The following is a 6000-nucleotide window of genomic DNA, read 5'->3' as shown; positions in this document are numbered from 1 at the left end:
ATGCCAGCTGCTTAATTTGGAAACTGTACTTTTGCTCGATCTCGAACCCATTGATGATGTGACGCCGTACATTAAATTTTGTAACTAACTCATGATTGTAACTTGCTTACCTAAATGATTTGTGGGGTTCTGTCCCTGAACCCATCATGTGCATCTGTAACCCTTTCCACTACCGCTCACGAGATGGGTATGGGGTGCATAATAATTGAACTAAACTATCACCCTTGTTGCGTCCTGGGTTGCTGGTGGGACGACTATATACTCTCCTACTGTGCAACACCTGTCTCTGCAATGAGACAACACCGCTTATGGATCTCCTGATTTTAGGAAATTTACCACCCGAATCTAGTAGTAGGCATCCATCAGTCTCAGGAAACTATGAAGCTGCGGTCTGGAGTACAGCTAGGCCTCTCCAGGGCGTAAAGCCAGGCTAGGTTGATATCGAGGAAAAGCTGTTACCCAACCACCAGGTCCCCCTCTCTTCATGGCGCCGAAAGCCTCCAATGGAAAGCCAAACGCCAATACCATTGGTTGCACCACCGTCGCAGCAACTATGAGCTCCAGAGTTGACCTCGAAGTTGCTAAAAGAAGACACAGGGACTCCGAATCCGGAGACCACCGTCGTCGGGGCCATAGAAGAACCCCCCCCCCCCAGCAAGGGCAACAACGACCCCAGCTAGCCTCTTGAACCAGAGCCTGCACGGCCCGCACGAGTAACAAGAGATGGACATCCAAGTCCCGCACCTACAGGTTAATCCAGACAGACCGTCTGCACAGCCCTACTTCACCCGAGACCGGCTAATTCCTTCATGATAAAGCACAACGTAGAGTGATATTTATTAAATACAACAAATATTATTATATTATTAATATAAGTATTTAATAATTATATCACTTCCTTCTGCTTGATCTTGAAGGTCATCAATCTACAACAATCAATATGAAGAACTTCTAGTGGACAATCCAGAACGGCCACGTGTGAGCCACTATCTATGACGGTTGCCATCCTAACTAAACACAAGTCTGATCCACACATATATATTCCACAACTGTGCAAACCCAAGGAGGGTGTGAGAGACCGTCTGGTCTCGTGGTTCCTTGCTTGTTTATATTTACTGCTCGGTTGCTTCTCTGCCGTCTTACCTGAACTACGCCGTGTTGTGGTGGGCACTGAATTCACTACAAGTCCACTCTCCTACCAAACCTCATATCCCTCCTGACCTGCAGGACCTAGCTAAAAAGCTCACCATATGCGGCTACAACAAGAGGAGAAGAGGAAGAAGAAGATGAAGAAAGAAGAGAGAAGACACAAGAACAGCAGAAAGAACAAAAGTCTCAAGGAAAAGACACCACCAGAAGACATACTATCACTACCTAGAATGAAGCACCGCAAAAGCCGCCCTTTCTGACCCAGCAATCACCACCTATCCAGTTGTGGCGTTCTTCCAGCATCGACTCAACACACACTTGGGTTTAGCCAAGGCTGTTTCTCTACAACTTTAGCATTTCCTCTCACCGACCTCTCTTCAGCTGTCCCCACTTCAATGCTCGCCCAACGAGTTTCTTATCCTGTATCTTCCTTCGTTCGTTTGTTGTCGCTTGGATCGTCGACTTCCTGTGACGTCACCTGCCACTTACTTTGGTCTATTTTCGTTATAAAATAATATAATTCCAGTGTAAAAATTTATATTTTCATATTCTACATTCAGCATCAACATTAAAGTGAGTAAATATATCATAGTTCTTCATTACTTACGTAATGCTTGCAAGCTTTCAGTAGATTTGGGTAACTTTCGGTAATTAGACGGACTGCACCAGCTGGGTGCAGTACATCCAGGACGGATGGGCTCGGGGACCAGACCATACGAGAAAATGTGGACAGGTAGCCAAGACAACAGGTAGTCGGGACAACGAGGCAATCACTGTTAGAGGTGACTTCACCTGGCGGCAACAAAAAGTCAGAAACGCAACCTGTACCTCCTGTACTATGCAAGTCGGCTACTCGGCTTGAGTTGGCAGAGTAACAAGATGCAGTGACCCTCGTAGATGTATCTGATGAAGAAGCAGCTGTGCTGGGAGTCCCTGTAGGATCAAGATGCCAGCGACGTACAGTCGGCAAGACACGTTATAGAGCCCGCATGGCGTAGTTAATGATGAGGTTATCGGATGTGTTTTAATTAAGCGATGCCCAAGAGTAGTTTGTCAGGGCTGGGTGCCTGTCGACATTCTGGGTCACCAATGTAACGTACAATTACATGTATGTATTTTGTTGATTACATACAGAGTTTAGTGTTTTCTTTATTTATTTAGTAGTCTTGGTGGTAGCCAACCATACCAAGTTGCCTACCACCCCCCTCTCTCTCTCTCTCATGTTGACCCCCCTCTCCCTCATGTTGACCCCCCTCTCTCTCATGTTGACCCCCCCTCTCTCTCATGTTGACCCCCCGCTCTCTCATGTTGACCCCCCTCCCTCTCATGTTGACCCCCCTCTCTCTCATGTTGACCCCCCTCTCTCTCTCTCTCATGTTGACCCCCCTCTCTCATGTTGACCCCCTTCTCTCTCATGTTGACCCCCCTTTCTCTCATGTTGACCCCCCTCTCTCTCATGTTGACCCCCCCCTCTCTCTCATGTTGACCCCCCCCTCTCTCATGTTGACCCCCCTCTCTCTCATGTTCACCCCCCCCCCCTCTCTCTCTCATGTTCACCCCCCTCTCTCATGTTGACCCCTCTCTCTCTCATGTTCACCCCCCCTCTCTCATATTGACCCCCCTCTCTCTCATGTTCACCCCCTCTCTCTCTCATGTTGAACCTCTCTCTCTCATGTTCACCCCCCTCTCTCTCATGTTCACCCCCTCTCTCTCATGTTGACCCTCTCTCTCTCATGTTGACCCCCCTCTCTCTCATGTTGACCCCCCTCTCTCTTATGTTGGCCCCCCCCCCTCATCTTCTGAAAGACAACTTCTCTGGAGAAAGTTCAATACTGGCCAGCATAAATACAGTAATTCCAAAACTAAAACAACTCTCATATCAAGTCATATTGAGGGTCATAGGGCTAATAACACTGCAAACGAGACATGATGGGACTGAATTAATCAAAACATTCAAAATAATAATAATTTTGGAGGCTGTTGATCTGGACAACTTCTTCAAAAGGTAAATTTAATACAAACGAGGAGCAACGGTTTCAAGCTCAACAAGCTACAGAGCAGGACTGAAAACAGGAGATGCTGCCTTTACACCAACGGAACCGCCTACCCGCTAAAGCCGTAAATGCCAAAACTCTGCTGAACTTTTCAATCCAGCTTGAAAAAATCATCGGGACAAATTGGAGGACCTTCAACAAGTAGACAGCCTCCTGTCTTTGTCGAGGCTACTAGAATGTTAGTGACCCTCAGGTAAAATGCAGGTAATTAATACTGGTTTCATTACTATGTGTAACACCTGTCCCTTATTCTTATGTTCTTTGTGTACACATTCTTTTGAATACAAATTATTATTATTTTTAGACAATTGCTGTGATAGCTCTTTTTGCACAACATGCACTTCTCCAATTGATTGACGGTTGAGAGACGGGACCAAACAGTCAAAGCTCAACCCCGGCAAGTACAACTAGATGAGTGTACAACTACCTGAGTACTGACTTTACTCTCTAGGTAATCTTCCTATTACCCAAAAATGGTTAGTAATATTACTACAGTATTCCCATATGTGACAGTGTACCCCAGCACAACTGACAAAACACCCCCGCCAAAAACTGAAGAGTCAAAGACCCATGGTGGCCCAAGGTGAGGCTCCACCCTGGTGGCCTAGGGCTTCTCAGGAGCAGACTCCCAAACACATCACAAAACTAACTGACAATGCGAGGTCAGTGCTAGTGAAGACCTAGAGAAGAAACCCCTGCACACATGCAGCTCAAAGTGCAATAGATGCCAAACCCACACAACAAGCCAGAGAGAAAACATACATTTGGAGCCAACACCAAAATAAACAAACACAAACAAATAGCCCCATATAACAAAAAGAGTCTAAGGATTGCTGGCACTGAGCTTCAAACAGAGGAGTTTGCCACGACTGACAGACCAGATTTAAGGTAGTAGCATCCACCATCTCTGCTGCAACACAACAGAATAGGAGCTGGCTTTCAGCTTCGGCCGGGCCGCCTGGTCTCCTCTACTAGTACTAACGAGTTCGAGCTACTTTTTAATTTACCTGATACATACTTAAGTCCGACTAACACAATTGGCCTCGATGGGGACAGGAAGCGGCCTGCTTCTCAAAGTCACCCCCCCCCCCATTTCCTTCATGATCCACTCCAGGTGGATTTTAAAACCTAACAAAGTAATGGGGTTTACAGCTTTGGCACAGAGGTCACTTACATGGGTTTATAACCCTGTGGGTGAAAAAAGCATCTCTTCTTCTCAGTCCTACATTGAGGTTTGTTCAGCTGTTCCTCCTTGTTTGTGTTACATCAGACTTTTTGAAGAGCTTGGTTCAACATCCTTTAACATGTTTAGTATTTTAAAAGTTTCAGTGAAATCCACCCTGTCATGCCTGGTTTGCAGTATTGTTAGGTCTGTGGCCCTCGACCATTACTGATACGAGAGATGACTTCGCTCTGCAATGACTTTTGTTGCTCAGTGTTATACTTTCTCCAGAGCAGCTATGTCTTTCTGAAAATCATATCTCAATGCTTGGATACAGTATTCTAAATAAAGGGTGCACCAGACATTTACACAGTTGATTTACTACCTTCTTTTCCTTTCATTCAAAGGTAAATGTGATTATTCCAAGACTTTGCTTGGTAATCCATGCTTATGTTTGAATTGTTTGCTGATTTCTTTGCCAGTTTCAAGGCTTCATTTCTGTGAACCCTCCAACTGTCTATAAAGTTTTGCAGACTTTCTGGATGCTTTCCCGGTGCAGTGGCAAATTATCACCATTATAGGAGCAATCCCAGTCACAGTGGTTCAAAGAGCCACCATGAGGCTACTCCAGAACATGTTTGTTGAGAACGGGATTTAACAGAAATTTTGTATGTTTTGGAAACTTTGCATTAGGAATCATTGCAAAAACCAGGATACTTAACAAAAGCAAAAAAATATTGGATATTTCAGTATAAATGACTAACTAATATTATCAAGTGTCTAGGAAAACTCTCTTGCTGCAAAATTTTTATTTGGCAAATATAGTATTCACAATAACCAAACAATGAATGTCATAATATATTCATATATTACACAACATGCTAACCAACTCGTATCTCTCTCTCTCTCTCTCTCTCTCTCAATTCCGTAACTGAACAGTATATATGTGATAATGGTCTATGTTACAGATGCCTTCATGTAGATGTGGTTGAAAGTAAGAAAATTTGTATGACTAAAGCTACATTCACAAGTCTGTAACAAAATGTAACATGACATACAATCTTGGACCATGGGAGATAGCACACTGGCACACTATTTTATCTCATTATGAGATGTTGCGCCATATTTGTGCTTACCCTTAAAAACAATTAACAGTGCATGAAATGTAATATCCACAAAAGTATATCTTAAAAGTATATATTTGTTTTATCTCGTAATTTGTTCGTACATTCTTAGAATTGAACAAATATTAACATCCTTATCAAGTGAAAAACAAAGTTTCTATGCTTATAAATATAACAATAAATATTGATTTTTCTTTGTTGTGAATAGCAGGGGAGGGGAGAATAATATGCTGTGCTGCAACTTTTGTTTTCTCAAATTATTTCTCTACTAAAATCATTTTGTCATCCTACATCATTAGCAAATCAAGGAAGCAGTGTATATAAAGTTGGTAAGTAACTTTTAACATAAGTTATAATACACTATTCTTAAAATGAACATTATTTGCTTTCCTTACCTCGCTTCATAGAGTGAGGGAGATATGGGTCCTGGTACACTACGGAAGGGTCTTGAGAGGCCTGGGGTGTGGGGCTAAGGCTTGGTAGTACCAGAGCTAAGCTCAGGAAGCTACTG

This window comes from Procambarus clarkii, chromosome 66 (genome assembly GCF_040958095.1).
Source record: "Procambarus clarkii isolate CNS0578487 chromosome 66, FALCON_Pclarkii_2.0, whole genome shotgun sequence".
In the NCBI taxonomy this organism is placed as follows: domain Eukaryota; kingdom Metazoa; phylum Arthropoda; class Malacostraca; order Decapoda; family Cambaridae; genus Procambarus; species Procambarus clarkii.
Note: the sequence above shows the minus strand (reverse complement) of the source record.